The sequence below is a fragment of the Rattus norvegicus genome, chromosome 1 (assembly GCF_021556685.1).
Source record: "Rattus norvegicus strain SHRSP/BbbUtx chromosome 1, alternate assembly SHRSP_T2T, whole genome shotgun sequence".
NCBI lineage: Eukaryota > Metazoa > Chordata > Mammalia > Rodentia > Muridae > Rattus > Rattus norvegicus.
The window spans coordinates 22095017-22117618 of NC_141534.1; the positions used below are offsets into that span (position 1 = coordinate 22095017).

The window sequence follows — 22602 nt, forward strand, 5'->3', positions numbered from 1 at the left end:
GAAACGTTCATGGCAGCAGCACTCGATGGACACTGGTATCTGAGAGTGTGATAGAGTGAGCTGGATGTCATTGGGTACCTAATTTGTTTTCTAGTCTTTTGCATGTGGAAGTTCATATTTCCCCAACATTTGATGTAGAGACTGTCTTTTCTCCAATGTAAAATTGTGATAGCTTTCCTGAGACTCATTTGTCATTGTCCCAGCTTGTTTTCTATTGCTGTGATAATCATAATGGTCAAAGGCGACGTGGGGGAAAAGGATTTTATCAGGCTTACCCATGCAAATCACAGGTTCTCATAGAGGGAAGCCAGGGCAGAAACTCCAGTAGGACAAGATCAGTAGCTGAGACCATGGAGGAATGCTGCTTACTAACTTGCTCTCCATGGCTTGCTCAGTTTGCTTTCTTACACAGTCTAAGGACACGCTGTCCAATCATGGAACCACTCGCAGCGAGCTGGACCCTCTCACATCACTAATCAAGAAAATGCCTCCAACTTTTTTACAGGTAATCTGATAGATTCTCCGTAGAAGTTCCCTCTTCTCAACTCACCATGACTCTAGCATGCACCAAAATGACAAAATATTAAACAGCATTGTTACCAAAGTGTAGATTTATTCTTGGGATCTCAAATCTGTCCCACCAGTCAGTGTGTCTGCTCTTAGGCTAATACCATTCTATTTGACTTGCTGTGGCTCTACAATATGTCTTGAAGTCAGGGTAATGATGCCTCTGACTTTGTTCTTCTCAAGATTGCTTTGGCTGTTTGGAGCCTTATCTGCTTCTGTACCTGAGTATCATAGGGATGTTGTTTGGATGAGAATAATATTGCTTTCATCAATTCTCTTTCAGCAAATACACTATTCGTACATAGACAATTACTGAAATTTCCATGTTCATTTTGTGTATTGTCTCATTTTTTTCACTTTTTATTGGATATTTTTTATTTACATTTCAAATGTTATCCCTTTTCCCAGTTTCCCCATCCATAAAATCCTTATCCAATCCCCCTTCCCCTTCTATGAAGATGTTCCTCCTCCCCAACCACCCCCCTTCCCACCTCCCCACCCTGGCATTCCCCTCCCTACACTGGGGGGGGGTCCAGCCTTGGCAGGAACAGGGCTTCTCCTCCCATTGGTGCCCAACAAGGCCTCTGCTACATATGCAACTGGAGCCATGGGTCTGTCCGTGTATAGTCTTTGGGTAGTGATTTAGTTTCTGGGAGCTCTGGTTGGTTGGTATTGTTGTTCTTATTGGGTTGGAAGCCCGTTTAACTCCCTTAATCCTTTCTCTAACTCCTCCAGTGGGAACTCTCTTCTCAGTTCAATGTTTTGCTGCTATCATTCTCCTCTGTATTTGTCATGCTCTGGCTGTGCCTCTCAGGAGACAGCTATATCAGGCTCCTGTCAGCATGCACTTCTTGGCATCAGAAATATTGTCTGAGTTTGGTGGCTGTATGTATATGGGCTGGATCCCCAGGTGGGGCAGGCTCTGGATGGCCTTTCCTTCAGCCTCTGCTTCAAACTGTCTCCATATTTTCTCCTACAAATACTTTTGTTCCCCCTTTTAAGAAGGACTGAAACATCTGCACTTTGGTTGTCCTTCTTCTTGAGCTTCATGTGGTTTATGGATTGTATCTTGGCTAATCCTAGCCTTTGGGCTAATATTTACTTATCAGTGAATGCATACCATATGTATTTTTTTGTGATTGGGTTACCTCACTCAGGATGATATTTTCTATCTCAATCCATTTGCCTATGAATTTCATAAAGTCATTGTTTTTGATAGCAGAGTAGTACTCCATTGTGTAGATGTACCAGATTTTCTGTATCCATTCCTCTGTTGAAGGACATCTGGATCCTTTCCAGCATCTGGCAATTATAAATAAGGCTGCTATGAACATAGTGGAGCACGTGTCCTTGTTGCATGTTAGAGTACCATTTGGGTATATGCCCAGGAGAGATACAGCTGGGTCCTCAGGTAGTACTATGTCCAATTTACTGAGTTTGTTAATATAGTGGATTATGTTGATGGATTTCTGTATATTGAACCATCCCCGCATCCCTGGGATGAAGCCTACTTGATCATGATGGATGATCGTTTTGATGTGTTTAGGTTTTGATTTGCGAGAATTTTATTGACTATTTTTGCATCAATATTCATAAGGGAAATTGGTCTGAAGTTCTCTTTGTTGGGTCTTTGTGTGGTTTAGGTATAAGCGTGATTGGGTCTTCATAGAAGGAATTGGGTAGTGCTCCTTCTGTTTCTATTTTGTGGAATGGTTTGGATAGTATTGGTATTAGGTCTTCTATGAAGGTCTGATAGAATTCTGCACTAAACCCATCTGGTCCTGAGTGTTTTTTCTTTCTTTCTTTCTTTCTTTCTTTCTTTCTTTCTTTCTTTCTTTCTTTCGGTTGGGAGACTTTTAATAACTCTATGAGTTTTAAAGCCACTATAGAATTATCATCCACAAAGGCAGTATACATTTATTCTAAAAGAAAATAAACATTTGCCTGTCTTATTAAAAGCTGAAGATGATTATTCTTAATAAATTTGCTCCTGGTGGTAATCGTTATTAGTTATAGTATGGATGAATAGCTTTTATGTATTCATTTAGTCATGTGTGTTTCCACATCTTTGAAAATTGAGCTGACAATCTTTACTTATCTACTTTTGTCTTTATGTCAAATTATTTTCTGACTGATTTGGTACAGAGGATATATTCATGATATTTTGAATTCTAATATTTTATATGCAAAGCAAAGGACTGAGATCCCTTCCTTAAGTCTCTTTTGTCACAGTATAATTTTTTTACACTATAGAAATTTTATTGTCAATATAGTTAGAATGACTAGCTTCCTTTATTGCTTTTTAACATAAACCTTGTGTATGGTTTATTTACCCCAAGGTTATGTGTAGATTTTCCCTTTGTGATTTTATTCTGTTTAAGTTTCCATAAAATTTCTGACTTGTAAATTTATTTGTATGAAAATGTTAAGGCTTCTCTAATAATTTATTTTGTTCCCCTTTATATCTATCTATCTATCTATCTATCTATCTATCTATCTATCTATCTATCTATAAAACATAATCAGAATTCCCCATTTTATATTAAATAAACATAGACTATAGTCTTCCCTACATGTTTCTCCCATTTTCATCCATCCTGTGATTTTATGACCATATAGGGCTCTGCCTATGTTCTATTTTCCACAGTACTTCGGTAGTGATTTACTGTTTTCATTTCTGGGGATGCAAAGTTCACTTTATTTTAAGATTATTGTATAATTTTAAAATGTATTTTCAGCAATATTTAAATTTTAAATGTATTTTTATCTTTGATAGATTTTAGGATAAGCTTGTAGACACCGTCTATATTCCTGTTGGCAACACACTGAATTTGTTGAGTAACAGGAGGCAATTCATGATGCTTCATTCCAAAAAAAACGATTATCTCCATTTATTCAGTTCTTTTTGTGTGAATCATTAATACTTTATTCTTTCATAAGGCTTTTGTTCTGTTCATTATAAGCTCCTTTATAGTTAATTTATTTGGGGAGTGTAAAATTTCAATTTTATGGCATGAAGCTGATATTAAAAGAAATAAATCACATTCAAACGTATTGATCTTAAGCATAAATAGCTTTTGAAAATCAATGATTGAGTCTCACATACTTGACGTGAACAGGTAATATGAAAATAACTGCCCCTTCTTTCCCTACGTCGACCTGTTTTTCTTTTGTTACTGCCTTTCGTCCGAATCTCCTGACTAATGTTGAGTAATACGGCTGATAATGTCCGTCTGTCTTTTTCCCGTCTTAGTGGGAAAGTCTCTACTATTTCATCCTCTGACATAATAATGTTTTTGTTGCTGTTGGCCTCTGAGATCGGGGTTTGGAATGTCTCTTAAAGGTCCATGTGTTAAAAGCTTGTTCCCAAGTCCACATCACTGCTGGGAGGTAGCAGAACCTCCAAGTAGCAGAGCCTATTAAGAGATTTTATTATTTGTGCATGCCCTCAAAGAAGGCTGTGGGACCCTGGTCTCTGCCTTCCCTTTCATATCTAGCCGTAAGTTTAGCCACATGCTGCTGCCAAGATGACCTTTCCTCCCACAAGCTTGAAAGTGGTCGGATCAACCAACTCTGGGCTAGAATCTACAGAAATGGGAGCCCAAACAAGCCTTACCCTTGTGTGGGTTTTTATCTTGTGTATTTTGTTATGAAAACAAAATACTGTGTGCCTAGAACAATGTTGGATAAAGGAAATATACGTATATTGCATGTATACATATATATATGTTTTAATATAGGTATTGTACACTGGGGTTATACAGGTTTGGGGAAAGAATTGAAACGTGTGTGTGTATGTGAATACATACCCACACCCACACCTACATGTATATATATATTGTTATTATATTATAAAGATACTAGATCTAAGAGCAGCGAACTGAGAATCCTGGCGTCATCATTTAACTAGCAATATGACTTCGGAATGAACTCTCTCTATGAGTATGGAATCTTTGCATCTGAAATAGAAAATGAACACATACAAAAATAAAGTTGATTAGATGACCAGTAAACGAGGTAACGTGTCAGTGCCCTTATAGACTTGGTGCGGTCTCAATAAGCCTACCTCACTCCCAGTATCCCAGAGAAGTTGAACAACAGCAGGGTAAAAGCAGCAAGAAACTACTGCATGTACCCTGTCCTGTTGCTCTTAACTGGAAACACATCCATGATTATGTACTATATAGTTTCTCAGTGCAGTCACCTGTATCGGGGCTGAGAGCACAGTATCTACTGTATAATATACAAACTCATAATGTCTTTAATTTCACTAAGAGGCTACATGTGGCCTCTAGGAGGTTTGATCCACAGGATAACTGAATCATGAGTATATCAAGTCTGTGGCTCCAATAGACCTGATATTTTCTTAAAAATAAGGAAAAAAAAACTCAAGGGTTTTATAAAATTGATTAGTTCTGGTGCTGTGGGGAGGAATCTCTTCACATTAACCCTTCTGTTTTAAAAAGCAAATGACTTCATCTAAATTTAAGCCATTCAAAATTATAAAGGTCACTTTCTCAGAAACATGGTGCATTAGTGATATGCACAGGACAAGTTACTGGTAATGCAAGAGACTTTACACAGATGCCCTTGGATCTGTTATAAAGTGTCTTATTTGCCTGTGGATTCTCATGACAGAAAACCTAAAGCATCTATGACTTGAGAAAGATTATTTCTTCTTCCGAGTTACCAACAGAGTTAATGGTCAGGCTGGATTTGGGTAGCCCAACATGAATTTTCCAGTCAGGTCAGGTCTCAGCTGGTCCTTTGTGATCTGCCTATAGAGTGTATGTATACATAGGGTATTGGGTATCTTTAACATCCTATGGCATTGTGAACTTCTGTCTCTTTTGAGACCATGTTCATTCAGATATTTCTTAGTTCAAACGTAAAGACTCTTTAGTCAACCCCTAGTAGAACCTTCATACCAGGGACCATACTTTTTGGATATTGTGCTCCCATACATTCTGGGTAGGTTTCCGAACATAATGTGCTCCATCATAAGTATTTTAGTATAGTTAATGAAAATAATATTGAGTTGTTTAGGGAACCTACCACTATATAAACTTCTAAATCCAAAGTCCATTTCTCTAAGTAGGAGTTGTACTTTCTGACGGTGGGGACATACTTGCGTCTGCAATGTCATCATGATACATTTTAATGGCGCCCATGAGGTGACAGTTGAGGGAGTAGTGAAGAGAAAGAATTCAGTGAGTTTACTAAATGAATTCAGCTAAGGAAAAAGTTGAGCAGAAATATAAAGACTGCTTTTATAGTAAGATACATTAGCTAACACACTCTAAGGGGGGAAGAGTCTGTGTGCCGTGCCTCTGAGGATTGATCACCTTTACAACTCCATAGGCAGAGGAAATGCCAGGAAATTCAGTATCTGTAAGTGTGGTAAGCTCAGCTTTCTTCTCTCTCAGTGGCTGGGACAGTCTTTTGTTCCCCTGCTGTTGCTATGCAGTCACATGAACTGGAGCCACTGACATCAGTATCTGTGTCCCTGTTGACTGTAGAGGTCAGCAATAGATGCTCATACATCAGAAGGCAAGTGTATGTTTAAAAGACTGTAGCACACACTTAGGGAACTATGAACGTTAAGACCACTCACAGAAAATGGCCAGATGTCTACAGGAGAAATGCATGACTTTCTTTTTTCACACACTCAAAATAAGGCCAAATGTGGTGCTTATTGATGATACACCACTGACAAGGGGTGAGTGGTGTGTGTGTGTGTGTGTGTGTGTGTGTGTGTGTGTGTGTCCTAGCATACCCATACACACTGCCACACATCAGTAAGATGGACACCCACCAGGAAGGCCTTTCTCCCTTTTAAGGGAGATGTCCTTTTAAGGATATTTCTATATTCATTTTCTTTGAGCCTGAGTTTGCAGTCCAACTGAGGAGTTTCTTTTTTTTCCATGTGGAGAGGACTGCGGGAGAGTGACGCAGGCAAAAGTCGGCTGGCTGGCTGGCTGGCTGGCTGGCTGGCTGCCTCCTTGCTGCCTGCCTTCTGGGCCTGGCCTGCTGTTTATACCTGCAGAAGTGCTTTCTGTGTTTGAGTTGGCACTGCCCACTTACATGCTAGAGCCCTAGGCTGTTCATGATGTGTGTCCCAGGACTTTGAAACCCATGAGCTGGCGGCTGGGACCAGAGAATGTCTCTTTCAGTTTTTGGGTGCACTCCATGTTTTTTCCAAGAGGTTAGATCACTGTCCACAGTCCAGGCTTGCTAGACAGAATGTAACAGTTACTGTTTGAGACATCCTGAACTTTTACAGGCAAAAAGCAAAGTTGGAGAGAAAGCCAAGGGTCAACTGAACAGCTTGAAAATGAGCATTCTATAACTGGTAAACAAAACCTTGTACTGAATGGAAAGATTTCTCACTGAAGTAGAAGAGAGGGGGAATTAGTTCTCGTTATGTAAAGAGGACTCAATGTTTAAAACTTCTCAGTTCCTGCCCAGGTTACATCCGGAAACCAGATTTGATCAAGTGACTGCAGGAAGGATTTAGCCAGGATAGGATTTTATTCAACTTTACTTGGCTACCACCTTAGTCCTTTCATCCTCCAGCTGGAGTTTTAGAAGCCTTGTCTTGTTTTAAGTGTTAGAATCAGGAAACTTTTGACACCTGCACACCCAGCACCCCTTTGTTCTTTCACACCGCCCCCGCCTGTGTGTGTCACACTTAGACAACACAATGTCTGTCAACATGATCACCTGTCTTTCCATCGGAGACTTCTCTCCCCTCTTCTCTTCCTGGGAGAAATCTTGACTCATAGGAGCTTTGCTTTTGCTTGATTTATGTAATCTTAAATGCTGCTAAATTTCTTCATTTTATCTCTGTCTTTCTGTTTAAGAACAGCATGATATAGATACATAAAAGATATTACACCTGAGAAACCGACACATATTTAAGATATTTCATAATAAAGTACGATGCTATCTCTGTAAAAGATTAATAAGTATATTGTGAGAGTGAGTTTAAAGCCAGAGATGACTGATTTCCAAGTTCATAGCAGCCCTTGTTTAGAGGGAAACACAGTAAAGCCCTTGTCATATCCTCCCCTCTGCACCACCCGTCAAGTACAAAGTCTGTGTTCTTGTAAATATGTTAAGAATTTCGTCTGTAATGTTTGTCTATGAAGAACATAAAAATACCTTTGAGTGGGGTGAGTGCCAGTTTTCAAACCGAGGGGAAAGAATCTGTACCTGGGGTTTCAGTGAGGAAAGGCTGCCCAGGAATAAACAGGTTCCCCTTCATTCTCCAGGCCTGCAGTTTATTCCTGGACCTGTCTCAGTGGTCTCCCATCCAATGATGTCTTCTGCGGATCGGATCCTCTAACTCCCCACCCCTAACTCCTGCACCTCTGGCCCACCAGCCTCATTCATGCATCTGTCTGAGAAAGCTAAAAGATATATCAATCGAGTCTTTCAGAGACAGATGTGTGTTAGGTCAGCTCTAATGGACTGTAGTTGTCCTAGCATCTGGGACAGTTTTGTATGTCATTCAAGAGGTTTATTGATGCAATATATATTCCTTGGTTCTCCTCAAGAAAAAAAATGTTTATACCTGTGGGCACATCCAGATGGCAGTGAAAGGCTTGCGTTCATGAAAGCAACATTGAGAGACTCATGGTTGCCAAGGTATGCGGCAAAGGCATGCCCTCTACCACCCATTACCTTATAAAGAAACAGTATCTGAGGGTTAGCACCTTTGAGGCCCGAGTTCCCAAGCATTTGAGACCTGAAGGAAGGGGAGAGGGAACATGAAATAATACCATGGAAGGCAAAGTTGTTGTTCCTGTTCTCATAGCTTAAAGAAGAGATTGGTGAGTTGAACAGGGTGAGGACTTAGGGCTTTAGACATGGGGGCCTCAGTAGAAATTTAATTGAGGGCTTCCTGTGCTTTGTAAGCAAAATGCCCCTTTTATGGGTTCATTCCTGAGATATATATGACTAAAGTCCTCAATGTGTCCAAAGGACTGATCTGGGCTGAAGAGGCAGTTGCAATGGAATGAGTTTCTTGGAATTTGTAGTGCTTTGGAGACGGCCATTTTTTTCTTTTCCTTTTTTGCATTGTATCCCCTTAACTCCATCGCTGGCATGGTACTGCGGTTCCAAGGAGGCGTTGCTGATGCTGGCAAAGGTTTCCTTATTGGCTCCTCTCCAAGTACGGAAAAAGCTCAGGTGACAGCTTCTGGCTCCTGCAGCTAGCTCCAGCTGGATGGTGAGCTCAGTAGTGAATATAGAAGGGTATTATGCCTCTCAGAGAAACTGGCATGTTCTTGACTCTTATTACCTGACCTAGTGGAGGAAGGCTTTTCCACGGTTGCAGAATACAGCTTTGAAATTTAGAAATGTTCTCAGATTAAAAGAAGAACATGGTTTCCGATAACTGAATTGTTCTTTGTGCGGTGCTAAGGGAGAAACTGGGCGCCTCCCCATCACAAGAGGATTTTGGCTGTGAGAGGCTCCAAAGTTTACTCTTCCTAGCTGTTTTGTGGATTTTTTCCCCAGGTTTTATTGAAACACCATAAAGTTGTTTTCTGAACCTAAATGAACTCATTTGATTAGACTGAAATGGCCAAGACAGTTTTGACACAGAATGCCAAGGGCAATGGGGAGGGTCCCAGCTAGAGCGCTCACTTCTCAAGTTCATTCTCTGTAATTTGACCTCAGGGTAAGTGATCTGTAGGCTGAATAACAAGAATGCAAAGATGGTCCCATGATGGTCTCTGATGCAGCTCAGGACAGGTCAACTAAGGGATCGTTGCAGCTGCCAGAAACCAATGGGGCCCTGTTTCATTACTCCTTTGAATGGGGTGAACAGATTTCTTTCTTTTGGACAAAACAGCTGGAAGAAGGAGCCATTCGTGCTTACAGAGCCTACTGCTATGTAAGCGATATTCGCCTGCACCTCAGTTAGCATCATACATAGTCTCTGTCTCTCTGCAATCTAGTGAGAGTCTCTGGCCCAGGCCATATAGGCTAGAATGTTAGCCTCAAGCAGCCTTGGGAACTATCATTTCTTGGATTGAAATGCTGCCTATTCCTCTTTTCCCTGTTAAGCAGATGGTGGTGTGAGCTAAAGTCAGGACTTCATTCCTGAAGTCTCAAACTACAATGACTTCACACTAAGAAGCCAATTAAGTGTAACACCGATACAATGACCATATCCCAACGGGATAATAAGGCTCAGAGAAGCCCTCAAGAGTCACTCCATCGCGTGGTTAGTCTGCTTTTAAGACATCCAGGAAAATAATTTGTTGTTCTTTCCTTAAGATATCTGCAAGGAATTAACATTCATATTCCTGGAAATGAACCCATCCTATTGTCCTCATATGTATTTTGAGCTAAAAACTCTAGATTTTTTTTTTACTACTTTCTAACTGCGAATAGAACACAACCCATTCTATTCAATACACATTCCAAAATTTTCTAGTTTTATAGGTGTTCCCATCTTTGTGTACAGGTTGTGGTTTATAAGGATGTTTGGAAATGTGGAAGTTGTGTCGAAATTCAGTGGTAATATTTCTTGTATGTATCATGGTTGAGATGCACACTTCCAAGTGCTTCCTGTGTTCACTTGCTTGTTCCTTTTCAACCAAGTAAGTACCATTTCCCACAGATCATTTATTAATAGAGGCACAAGATTAATGAACGTGTCCAAGGTCACTTGGATTAATATTAGGCAAGTCAAGCATGGGAGGGAACCTGACTTGAGACCGCATGAAGGTAACACTAACAGAGCTTGTAACTTGTGCCTCGCCCCTGGCGCTAAGGGCCACCTACTACACTGGTGCTCTCCACTACTAGCTGTGCAAACTTTCTCAGTACATTGCAGAAGGTGGTTGGTGCCTTTTTAACGACAGTCTCAGCACATTTTGCCATCTCACTTCCCAGCTTGTGTCTACTTTCGTATTGTTTGTTTTTCAACCTAGATCTGGGAAGATTCTGAAGGCTTAAACAAAACAAAAACAAAAACCAACCAAAACCCCAAACCAAACAGACCAAACAAACCCAACAACAATTTGAAAAGTTTAACTTGATCATACAATTTAGTATACTTCAAAAAATGTAATTTTAGTAATCACTGTCAGATACAGAACTTGGAGGGCTCTGGGGAAGAGCACCGTCTCTGCTAACTCATTGTATGAATTTCTCTTTGCACACTCATTACTCACTGAGGCAATAAATAATAAGAAACCAGAAAAATGTTTTTATATTCATTGGCTCTCTCTGTGTTTGTTTGTTTGTTTTGTTGTTGTTGATGATGTTTTCGATGGTGATGGTGGTGGTGGTGCTGATGTTGCTGTTGGTGGTGCTGGTAGAGGTCATGGTGCCCTTGGCTTGACATGTTTCCTTTGGGGAGAGGGCAGGAATGAGTTAAAACTTGACTCCTCACAGGAATTTTATAGACGCCTGTGCCATGCTCCCACCTACAGGTGAGTACTTAGATGAGAACTTGTGAACAGAATGGACCGAGAACCAAGGTAAGTAGAACTGTCTTCTTGTGGAGGCAGTATGTAGACTCAGTAGGAGGTGTTATCCCTGCTGCAGACATCTGTTATGGGGGCTAACCTTGGCAAATGAGAACCAAACCCAATGGAAAACAACAAGATACCCTCTAACCTCTGAAAGGTTCATAATATCAGTCCACATAGAGCAATAGCAGACAACTTCTACTTTAAACAGTTAACTTCAACTTCTACTCTAAACACAATAGATACGTTAAAACAGGCACTTTCATAGTAAATTAATTAATGAAATAATTAATTAATAATAAATAATTAATGCAGATTAGCCCAGTTGTTTCAGGTGCTCCTTAAGAAATTGCCATTTGTTTTAACTAACTCTATGGTTGGTGTCTATTCATCCTACAGTATTGTTTGATAGACTTTTTTTTTCAAGTATATCATGTAGTTTGCCTATATTTTTCCCCAAAACCCTATTTTCTGCCCCCTCCTTCCCCTCTCCCCTCCTCCTCCCCTCCCTCCTCCTCTTTCTCCCTCTCCCCCCTCCTCCCTCCTCCCCTCCTCTCACTAGTTTCCTCTTTGCTTTCATACCTTTTGCATAAATGGTCTTATGCCCATGGCCTATGTGTAACCCAGTGTCCACGGATGAGAAACCTGGCAGTATTAGTCCTCTGGAGTCTGCCTCATTTCACTTACTATAATGAACCCCATTTGCATTTATTCCCAACAATCTAACCCATTATTTTCGTGGATATATGAATCTTTGCTGTTTATATATGTCATGTTTCTTTTATGCAAGTTCCTCCAGTAAATGTTTTTCTAAAATATATTTTTAAAATAATAATCAAAGCTGTGCAGGTCTATTGGTAAGAAGAAGAAGAAGAAGAAGAAGAAGAAGAAGAAGAAGAAGAAGAAGAAGAAGAAGAAGAAGAAGAAGAAGAAGAAGAGGGAGGAGGAGAAGGAGAAGAAGGAGGAGGGGGAGAAGAAGAAGGAGGAGGGGGAGAAGAAGAAGGAGGAGGAGGAGGAAGGGAGGGGGAGGAGAAGGAGAAGAAGAGAGGAGGAAGGGGAGGGGGAGGAGAAGGAGAAGAAGGAGGAGGTAGGGAGAAGAAGAAGAAGAGGAGCAGGAGGAGGAGGAGGAAGAGGAGGAGGAGGAGACCACATTTAAGAAGCAGAATGATGGTTCAACAGTTAAGAGAACTTTCTGCCCTTCCAGAGGACCCAACAACCACATCAGAAAGTTCACAACTTCCTGTAACTCCAGCTTCAAGGGTGCTGACACCTTTGCCCTCCACAGGCACATTCACAGTTATGCACAGACTCATATCAACATACACACATATACCATGTTGTGTGTGTGTATGTTGAATAAAAATAATAAAAACAATATTTTAAAAGGCAACATTTAAGATGGGTTAAACTCAATGTACTTGTCAACTTATTAGATTTTATTTTCTTCGCAGGGTTCCATTAACTTCTTTAGGGTCAGGTCTAGGAAACCAACTTAGGTCAGCTGGGCTGTTCTCAAGAATTCTGCACAGATGCTGTCCTATGTCTAGAGGGTTGATGGCCCAAAGGTTACCCTGCAGAACACTTTGTTCCAATTTCTATGACTTGGGAGGTCAGGTCAGCATTTTATTTGAATATTGATTTTATCTCCCCTACCTGATCTTAATTGTCTATTCCAAAAGAATATTTTTGCCTTTTCAAGACATTTCAAGACATAGTATAACAGTAACCACTAACAATTATGAAATGAATATGACCGAGGACCAAACAAAAAAAAAGATACCCCAAATTAATGTAAAGTGGATGTTGGAGAAAATAGTCATTTTCAACTTCCGTTGTTGCTGTCATTTTTGTTTTTTCAATGACAAGAATGGTAGTAATAAGAAGAGAACAGAAATGTTTTTAGCCTCTCATAAGGCCACATGGTAAGCACTTGGAACACCTGGTGCTGGGAGTGACTGTCCTGGCTCAGTTGGTTGTTCCTAATGATTCTTCAGAGCGGAGGGAAGGCCCATTCAGAGCCATGATCAAAGGCTAGCAGAATGCATTCTGGGAATTGTGTTAGTAGTAGCTTAATTTGTCCAGGCTGTGGACAGGACTTTATACTCCACCAAATAGAAGCATCATGGAGATCAGAGTACGACTCTACCCCTGCCCTCTGTGTTCCCAGTAAAATGAGAATTATGTTATGTTTTCCCTCTTTGACCTGCCTACCTGCTTTTTTAAGAGTAAATCTTTTTTGTTATATTCAAAATCCAGTGTGAAATTAAAATTAATATTCTTATATTGGTCTTGGTTTGAGGAGATAGGTAAAGTCACCTGAAGTGTCCAAAGACTGTCCCCACAACCTCCCTTATCTGGTTGATGGATTTTAAAGCTCTTCTCCTGGGTTTTGGAGGCAGAAGGTGGTTCTTTGCTTGGGTCTTCATTATTCTGTTTTCTTGAGATGAGGTCTCATGCTATACAATGGGCCTGGTATTTGTGCTGTGGTACAGGTAAATCCTCCTGTCACAGTCTATCAAATCTGGCACGACAAGGACGAGCCACCACACCTGGCTACCGTGTTGTTTTCAGCGGGTGTGACGTTTGACAAGGACAGAGATATAGAGACACTGGGAAAAGACAGAACGGTTTGGACTCAGAATGCATGAGCTCTCCCCCAGCAGGCTGAGAGGAGCATTGGCCATTGCCAGGGCCTTGAGGACTGCTCCCAAAGAACAATTGAATAGCCCCTAACCCTGATGCATGCCCTACACTCATACACTCTGCACTGCCTTTGTTCCCTGGGGTCAGTTTGTAGCCTTTGAAACTCTGTGGTATGTGAACTGCTTTAATACTGCAGGCTCTTTTTGTTTAAAGGTAAGTCACCAACAATAACCCTGTTTTGAAGCTCTCTCCATGTCCTAAGGACTTGAATCTTTCGTAGTGTCAAGGGACGTTTCTAGGATGGAGTAGCATAGTGTATGTAAAAATGCATCCAGTTTTATGTAAAGAGAGGGTGGCTTTTATACCCAAGTACAGACGTTTCATCTGTCGCTAATGGTTTCAGACTTCAAAGAAACACACATCTACACAACAGCACTCTCCAACTGGTTGCAAGGCTCGAACCATATCTAAATTCCATGGAAGAAACTGAAGGGCCGGTTGCTTCCTTAGCACAATAATAGGTTCTGGTTCAAAGAAATGGCAATGGATAGAAAGGAATGTTTTAGTACCTTTGCCAAGAATAAAGCTTAAAAGGAAGAAAAGACTAATTTTCTCCTCGTAAATCTTTCTTTCAATAGACGGGGATGGTAAGGCTTTAGTTGCAGTGTTACAGCATGGGGCCCCTGAAGGCTGTCTTCAACTGGGCTCTGCACATCATGCTGGAGGCAACACTTTGGGTACCTGAACAAGGAAGGTCTTCTATAACCACACCAAGTATCTAAGTCCTCAACCTCCACACTGCTGTCAGCGTGGGGCCTATCAGCCAGAAGCACCAAGGAAGGCAATTAGAAAGCCAGGGTGTAGCAAAGTGTATCAAAGCAAGGGTGTAGATGACTCTAGTCATTGAAATACATCTGGAGTTTTTTGCCTAGATTATACTTTGCTACGTATAGCAACAAAGTATTTTATCAATATTTTAACTGTCTTTTAAAAAAAACGAGGATACATCATTCTCTTCTGATTTTAAAGGTGACATATCTCCATTAGAACTTTGTAAAGTCCATAAAAATATGGAAAAGAAAGCGTAGCTTCCAAATAGACCAGGATAGCCCTGCTCATTATTTCCTTCTGATTTTACTTTCTATTCATCTGTATTTTGCTTGTTAGAATAACGTCACAAGTGCATTTTCATATTGCTAATATTTCCCTAGCTACAGCACAAGCCTGTTATCACATCATTAGTGTTTAAGATTATTATTCTACTGCTGGTGGCATTCCATTGTATGGTCAGGTGCGAGAGACCTTCAAAGAAAGGACACGAATTCAGACTGCCAGAGTTTAAATTGGGCTCTATGGCTCTCCAGTTAAGTTCTTTTGTTGGGCTTTTTGTTTTTTTGTTTGTTTTTTATTTTTTGGGTTTTCTTTTTCTTAATCTCTGTACTTCATTGCTAAAATGAGGTTGAAATTAGGGTTGATAGGATTGTCATAAAGATGAAAATGTCCTGGTGTCTATTCATCAAATCCTTTAGCACTCTGCCTGTTGCAAAGTAACCATTTAGCCTTAAGAATGCCTCATATAGTTGTAGGCCGTTTGTCATTTTGGTCAATAAAACTCAAGTTGTTCATACCCATCTGCTATTAGAAATAGACCTCAGGGTTTTGCACATCCTACTTAGTAAGCTAATTAGTTACACCCTCAGCCCTGTGACTCTTTTATCTGGCAGACTGTGCCCTTAGGATAAAGCCCTTAGACATGGTACCACAGAGTCAAAGGAATTTAGTATGTGACTAGAGGACAAAGTGGAAAGGGGGTGAGGTTTCCCCTTTCTGTTTCAGTCTGCAGGCTCACCCACTTCACAGTACTGCTCATAGCACTTGGAATAATAATAAGATTACAAGAAATCTTAACTTCAGTTTGCATTTTTTTGGAATACTACTTTAAAAATTTTTTTAAATATATATTTTATTCATTTTTCCCCTTGGTAAATTGTCCACTGATTTCTTTTGCTTTGTAAAAATTCTTGGCACATTGGGGTGTCAACTTGTGATTTGGTATATATTTGGGCAGCTAAGGAAATGTTAATCAAGAAGAAGAAAAAAGAAGGTGCTTTCTGTGGTCTATATATTTATTTTTTAAAGCTATGTTTGATAGTCTCTTTCTCTGCACTATTTTCTGTAGCTTTTATGTGACGGAAATCAGATGATATCACCTCTTCACCCCGTTTCCTTCTAAGTTTTCATTAAACTCTAGTCTATTTAACTATGTAGCGACAATGATTCGAGACAAAGACTAATACTCTCTTTTCCCCTAGGTATTTTGAGGATAGGGTCTAACTTATATAATCCAAACTGTCTTCAAACTCACAATTCTTTTTTCTCTGCCTCCCAAGTTCTGGGATCACAGTCATGTGCCACCCCACCAAAGTGGGTAACATTCATAGAAACTTTTATTAGTTAAAACTATATGCTTTTTTGCCAACATGGTACAACCTAGAATCATCTGAAAAAAGGGTGGCACAGCTAAGAAAGTGTCCCATGAGGCTGGCATGGAGGTAAGCCTGTGGGACATTTCTTTGATTGATGATCAATGTGGAAGGTTTCCAACCCACCATGAGCAGGGCCAACCCTGGGAAGGTGGTCCTTAGGTATATAAAAAGCTCAGAGAGCAGGCTGTAGGCACCGGCAACATATCTTAAATCCCAGCATTTGGGAGGCAAAGAAAGGTGAAGGTAGATGATTTGAGGTCAGCCTGCTACATAGCAAATTCCAAACCAGTCAAGGCTACATAGTGAGACCCTGTCTCAAACAAACAAACAAACAAACAAACAAACAACAAATAACCCCTGCCTCAAATACACACACACACACACACACACACACACACACACACACACACACACACACACACATACACAGAGAGGAAAACAAGCAACAGAACAAAATTAAGTAAACTGAGCAAGGCCGGAAGAGCAAGCCCGGAAGAGCAAACTAGGAAGCAGTGTCCCCGCACAGCCTCTGCTCCGGTGCCTGACTCCAGGCTCTGTAGGCATGTTACTGTGCATGTGTACAGATTATCTTTGTATTACCCAAATGCTGGTTTCTATGCACCCATATCTTGCAATCCTTATTCTAAGAATCTCTTGTCTCAATGTTATGTAAACATTGGTCCCAAATTATTCCATGATTGGTCAATAAAGTAGCTGATCAGCCAATGACTGTGCAGGAGAGAGAATAGGGCTGAACTTCCTCCTGGCCAGGGAAGGGGGGAAGAGAAAAAGTGGGGATTCAGTTCATGGAGAGACATCGTGAGGAAACACCTGAAGCCCAGAGAGCCAGATCAGTACTAAAATTCAAGTATCACTGGGATTTTTGACTGGGAAGTAGTCAGATTAGTTTAGAGGATTAAAATAGAGTAATACTGCTCAATTGTTGTGCCCTTACAGCTTGTTAAACAAATATATTAGTGCACCGTCAATAATTTGTTAGGTAGTTGGGTTAACACATGTTAAGAAGCCACTAACAAGGCTCCTCTAGCTCCTGCCATGGCTTCCCCCAGTCATGAGCTGTGATGTGGAAGAATAAGAAACTGCTTGATCCCCAGTTAATTTTAAAGCACACAAAGGCACCTTCCTTTTTTTATAAACGTAGGGACTCTTCTCAACTATTGGCTAAGTGTATAAAAATAGCCTTTTATTTCGAAAGCATGTAATGCACTGTTTCTGAAACACTTAGTTCCCTTCCAGACCTGCCACTTTAGTATTGTAACTGTACACTTTTGTGTTTCTTCACAGGACTCAGACTACTTTGTTTTGTGTCAGAAATTAAGGCTGAGACATTCTCAGATCTTTTCTAACCTGTTTCTGCTCCTGTTTCTGCTAGATTCTCCTGCACTTTTGGGAAATCAAATGTTCACCTTCGGCATCCTTTTGTGTGTGGCCTTGTGAAGCTATCAAGATGTGACTAGAAATAAAAGTTATTCTGGAAAGGCTTGGAGAGATGTCACAGTTTGTTTTTTGCAATAGACTGTAGCCTCTTATAGGGAGACTTACAACCCACTGTCATTCTTTTCTCCTAACAGATCACAAGCAGGAGATTTCAATGTTCTGTTTCCTGTGGCAATGCTAGTCATATGATATCCTTTAAACCCTCAGAGGCACAGAGAGGAGACCCTGGGCATGTCAAAGTGGCGTCCTGTAGAATATGACTGTCAACTTCAACATTGTGTAAGCCAGCACACTCAACACTGAAATGAGCACATGAGGATGCTCCTCCCTCCTTTTCTCTATCTAGTGCCTCACAGAGGGCTTGGCTGTGTAAGAAAATCTACTTTTTAGTATTGTGATCTATTTTATTTCACTGCATAAATGGCTCAAAATGTAGAGTGCATCGTGTTGGACTCAAATGATCCCCTTTAATACTTCTAAAAGATGTACTTTTTACTTTCGTCTTTGAGAATGGAGTACCTGGTTAAGAGTTGAACATGTGTGGGATGGACTGTGTTCAGTCCTTTGCCATTAGAATCCCATGCTGTGACAAAATATTTGACAAAAAAAATAAATATTTAGCCTTAATTTTTCATTTAGACATAAGGTTTCAGTAGAAGAGATATTCATAACTAAGTCAATGTTAGGTTCTGCCTACTGTGGTCTCAGTCAGTCCAGTCTCAACTACAAGGTGAACTGATATATTTGAATCTGTGACAGACACAAGTTTCTTCTCTTTTGGACTCCGGGGTATTGCTTGGCTTCATTGTTTTAGAGCTGAGGTGAACATCACAACATCACAACAGCACAACATCATGGCAGGAACATGTGATAGAACAAAGCTGGTCACCTCTTGTCAGCTGAGGACTAGGTGAGAGAAAGAGAAGGAGGTGTGGCATCTAGACCAGTCACAGGCTTGGCCAGAGTAGCCCCACTATACCCTGACCCCACCTCCGAAAAGGTTATACCACTTCTCTGACACTTCAGTTCCACACATAGTTTCACACATATTGAGACTACAAACAAGAAGTGCAACCATGGGCTGGCAAGGTGGTTCAGTGGGTAGAGGCACCTGCTACCAGGCCTGATGGCTTGGGTTTGATCCACAGGACTCACATGGTGAAGAGAATCAGCCAACTCCTACGACTTGCCCCAGTGACTTACGCAGGTACACTGGCATGCATGCCAGACTTCTTCTCCCCTTACTAAGATAAAAAAACGTGCAAGAAGAAAAGTCTGACTAACTCTACAGTTGGTTTCATATTTTGGGGAAATGCACAGTCAATGAAACAGCACCTGAGGGCTGCCTCTCGATGCTATCTTTTCACTTGTGTCTTTTCTCTTCTTCTCATCTCCGCTAAGTTTCTCTCTTGCCAGCCCACATGGATTAACCATGACTGCCAAATTCTCAGTCTCTATTGTCCCTTTTTGGCAGTCATTCGATGTCTGTAGTAGTTAAACTTCAGTTGGATAATTCACATTTATTATGAAAAAATTTATATTTTTTTCTCATTTTTTTCTTTTTGCTAATTATACAATGAGCGTTGGAGAGGAACAACTTGACTTCTGCACAAAGTAGCTTTGGCAAAAGCAATTTGATAGATAGAATGACTATACATTCTTCTATATGTGTGTGCATTGGCGTCTGTGTGTATATGGGTGCTAGATGTATTCGTGTGGGTGTGTGCACATGTACGCCAGCATCTCATTAGGCTGAGGTGCAGGGTCCGAACAACAGATTCATCACACAGTGACAGAGAACCAGGTAAGACAACAGCCTTAGTCATGATTGCAAGTGGCCAGGGTGGAATTGGACTACTCTGCAGAATGGACGATTTGCTCGGTTTGACCTTAAAACCGATCAGCCATCTACTTTCCCAAGGCCTCTCCTGAAAGACTCCCCAGCGATAATGTGTTGCGAGGATAAAAATTAATAATGTGCACTCCTGCAAGATTGTCCAGGGTCAACATGCTATCTATCCATCTGTGTCTGTGTGGCGCTTGAAGACTTCCCAAACAGAAATGTAAAAATCGGCCTGAGGGAGAGCTAGTTTAACAGAAGACACTGGGGCCACATTTAAAGCATGTTGGTGACTGCACATCACGGTCCCAGTGGTATGTTGTCTTGCTTTAAGTTTAGTGCAAACTGGGTCCCCAGACATTAAAGCCCCTGTTGGCAGAAGTAATGCTAAGGACAGTAATCTACTCAGAGCATTGTGTTGTTCTGATGTGTGAGGAAAGCTTGAACACAGCTTTGCAGCTGTAGGCCCAATGTTGAAACATTCACTGGAGTTGAGGTATTTACCGATTTTCTCCTTAAGTTTTAAAAACAAACCACTCAGTTGCAAAGCCTTTCCTGAGGTGGATTTCCATAGGGTGTGGTCAACTTTCTGGCAAAATTAGATTGGATTTAAGAGTTTTTGAAATCTGAACTTCAAATTTGCTGGATTTCCGTTTGGCTTCAAGTGGTCTTTCAAATTTTTTATTATTGATCGCCGACTCCATTTTCTCAAGAAATCAAAACATGACAACAAGGAGGCAGGTATACTATGGAAAGCACACCCACCTGGAACTCATTTCATATGGAGGCTATATCTTCCATGTTAAGCCAAGTTATGAAGCACTCTAACATAGTTAAGGTTTGGGGGGGGGGAACTTTTGCTTGGATTAGAATCTTAATTATTTAAATCGTTTCCTCCCCCCTCGTCTTCAAAATACTTTAAAATTCCACTTGAGCGGACAAACACTGTTCTTTGGAAATTTTATAGGATTCAGGTGTTTTCAGCCACTCATCTGATACCGAGAGAATTCTTTCTTGCTCTTTCTACCCCTCTCTGTACCTGTTTTGAATGCTTGCTACTGAATGCACACATTTTGAAGGCTAAGGCAAGCCCTCCTCCACACCCTCATGCCCTTGATATGTACACCACAGCCAGCTTTTCCTCCACCCAGATTTTTTTCTTTTTTTTTCCACAGCAACCACGAGTGTTCGACATCCATCTTTACCTTTTCCTCCCCCTTTGGTCGTCAAGCCAGGTGAGCTATAAATTGTGGTAAAAGGTACAGCTGGGTCAGCAAAGGGGGAGGAGGATGAACCCATTTCCTATCATTTTTCACAAGGTTTGAAAAAACAGATCTCTGTCTCTCTGTCTCTGTCTGTCTCTGTCTGTCTGTCTGTCTCTGTCTCTGTCTCTGTCTCTGTCTCTGTCTCTGTCTCTCTCTCTGTGTGTGTGTGTGTGTGTGTGTGTGTTGTGGGGGGCAGATAAGACAGGAAGCAAGACTGCACATATAAATTAAATATTTTCACCCCAACTCTTTCCCAATAGCTCAGGGGTATTAAGAATGTGTGTTTTGGAAGGGCTCAGCAAACCCTCCAACAGTAAACGCCTTCCTGTTCAGTGCGTTCGAAGTCAGGCTGTCTTCTGGGATTGCTTTAAAAATATGTGTGAAATATGTACTTTTATTTCGAGCCAAGTCAAATGTTTTCAATCATCCCTCCCCCCTTGCTTGCTTCTCTTCTTTTCCTGTCATTTCTTGCCCCCCCCGACAGTAAAATATACCCTGAAATGTGTTTTTATTTTCCAAAAGGAAGTTTAGCGATTAATTATGAGTTACATGTAAACATATATTATTACCCTCAAAGGTATTCACCGCAAATCTGGCCAGTGTCACTCCCAGCTGGCATTCCTGAGCGTCCAAGCTTGGGCGGTGGAAGTCAGAGAAACATGCAAAGAAACCAAGTATTTGGCTTAAGCACAACTGGGAACCAGTAGATAAGTGAGGGTGAGAAACGGTCTATAACTCTCTACGGCAGTGGCGATGAACCTATAATTCCCAAATTGTTTGTGTAATTTTCTATTTCTACCACATCAGAGACAAATATTATTTTGTACTGCATGTTCCCTTGTGGACCCTTTTTTTTTCTTCTTCTTCATCAGCAAGGTCCAATTAAGATGCCTGAAAGGAAAATAGCATACCTGGGGCCATGAGACCTGGCAAGAGAGACCACAGATGTGCCCAGGAGGAAAATATAGACCTCTGGGGGTAGCCGCAGAGCCCCACTGCAAAATGTTGCTCTGATGTCGATAGACTTTAAAATATATGAACATGAACTTTCATGTTCAGCCTTGGCTGCTGAGGCTGCAGATCTGTACAGAAGGTCTTGAGCGGGGGCTTTGTATTCTCAGCCTTCCCTTTGATGAAGCCTGCTGAAGTTCAGGAATGATCTTAGACAACGATATTTACTAGCAGTCCCAGGTGTCAGAGTCGGTCTCTTCCAGATTTAAATTTTATTTAATGTAACTGATTATTTATTTTATGAATTATATGGCTTGTGTAGCGGCAGGAAGGGGAAGCCAACCTTTCCTAATAAATATTTATAGGTAATTTATTCAAAGAATGTCCCTTGACATGTGATTCTAGGTTTTCAGTGTTTGTTGTTTTCAGGTAAGTTTAACTCAGCAAACACATATTAAACTATTGACTGTGCAGAGCTCAATGCTCGTTGCTGTTAACCGCTGGTAACAACCTGGAAGTAATTCAGCTTGATCTGGTCCAACACTTTTTTATTATGAAATCTCTCAGAAAAATATGGCTATAAGAGAACTTTTTTTTTTTACAAGCAGCTAGCAAGATAGCATCTTGAAAAGATGATCATTTTGCAGCCTTTTGGCAAATCTATGTGCCTGAAACTCAATAGTGAAAGACTTGAAACTTGGCTCATTAAAAATCTCAGAGAGGGTAGAAGTGTCATTTCTAACGTGGACTAGATTTTGAGAATCTTACAGAGAGCTGTGAGATAGGCGAAGGGAGGAATATATGCAAGTTGGAAGGCTGAAGTCAAACTGTTAATATAGAGAGTTGACATCATCCTATAAAAAATCTTCAAGGATCAATAATAAAACTATTGGAACTAATTA

At 40.7% G+C, this 22602-nt stretch overlaps 1 long non-coding RNA gene across 1 annotated transcript in view; it reads left to right on the top strand.

The window, feature by feature from the left end:
• Positions 1–22602, top strand: part of LOC148006878 (uncharacterized) — a 62964-nt gene that overhangs the window by 37436 nt on the left and 2926 nt on the right. The window contains exon 2 of the long non-coding RNA XR_015644786.1: positions 20660–20719. This is a non-coding gene — a long non-coding RNA (uncharacterized LOC148006878). The remainder of the gene's footprint in view (positions 1–20659; positions 20720–22602) is intronic.